The sequence below is a fragment of the Mastomys coucha genome, unplaced genomic scaffold (genome assembly GCF_008632895.1).
Source record: "Mastomys coucha isolate ucsf_1 unplaced genomic scaffold, UCSF_Mcou_1 pScaffold5, whole genome shotgun sequence".
In the NCBI taxonomy this organism is placed as follows: Eukaryota; Metazoa; Chordata; class Mammalia; order Rodentia; family Muridae; genus Mastomys; species Mastomys coucha.
Genome location: NW_022196911.1, coordinates 48499670 through 48500797, shown reverse-complemented (window position 1 = coordinate 48500797; position 1128 = coordinate 48499670).

The window sequence follows — 1128 nt, the reverse complement described above, 5'->3', positions numbered from 1 at the left end:
CATGGTGCACAGACGTGCATTCAGGCAAAGCACCTGCACACATAAAATAAAAATAGTTAAATAAAAAAACACACACAAAACCATCGATGTGGTGCTCCTGCATTCTCTTCAGGCCGGGGCCTAAGCTGCACCAGGGGAGGGATGGATATTCATGGGGAATGGTCATTCACTGCGGAATAGTGGCCCCTCTTCTAGTTCTGTCAGTGGGCCCAGCGCCACTCCTCCCTGCCCATGCAGGTGGTGTGTGGAAGGCAAGGGTGTGGCTGTCCGGCCTGAATGCTGACTTGTGTGCAATTCTCCCTGTAGTTCGCAGGACTCTCGTGGTGTTTGCACATGCCCTGCTTTTGCTCATGGTGCTCCTGGAGTGGCTTTTGACCATCAAGGTGCCTGCTTCTGAGTTGGCCGAAGTTCTCCCTGTTTCCTGGTGTGCCTCCCGAGCTCCATCTGGCTGCATGTTTCCTTTCCAGTTTTGTCCTGTCTTGTCCATGAAGCCCGGAAAAAGGGAGGTCAAGAAGAAAGGGTGGTGTAGAGGAAAGACTTGCCTGTGTGCAAAAAAAGTGAAACCCTTACTGGTCGGGTGAGCGCCCATCCATTGCACTACTTGCTGCCTTCTCTTGTAGGCCTTGCATGTATGGTGGTGCTGAGCGGTCGGAGTTGGTCTTTTCTTTAATTCTTAAAGAAAAAAAAACCTCACTGCTCCTTATTATCTTAGGGAGCTTTGAGAGGCCTGGCTTGGGAGGGGGTGCAGGGAGGGCTACCCTTTGCAGGCTCCCTCTATCCTTGAAAGCTCAGAATACCCTGGAAGGGACCTTATTGGTGCTCCAGATCCCATTCCCTCCCTCCTGCGCGCACCCTGCATCTAGGACTTCTCATTTCATGCAGCTCTTGATTGCAGGGGCTTGTCGAGGTTGGGATCGCCCCACCCTCAGTGAGAAAGTTGCCTTCTCTAGCTATCTTTGGAAAAAGGTTGTGCTTATGATCTCCAGGAATTTCTCTTGGCTAACTGGCCAGTGAGTTCCAAGAATCCCCTGTCTCTTCTCCTCCCTCCGTACCCAGCAATAGCACCCTACTCTTTACTTGGGTGCTGGAGATTCAAGGTTAGGTCCACATTCTCACACAGCAGGTGAA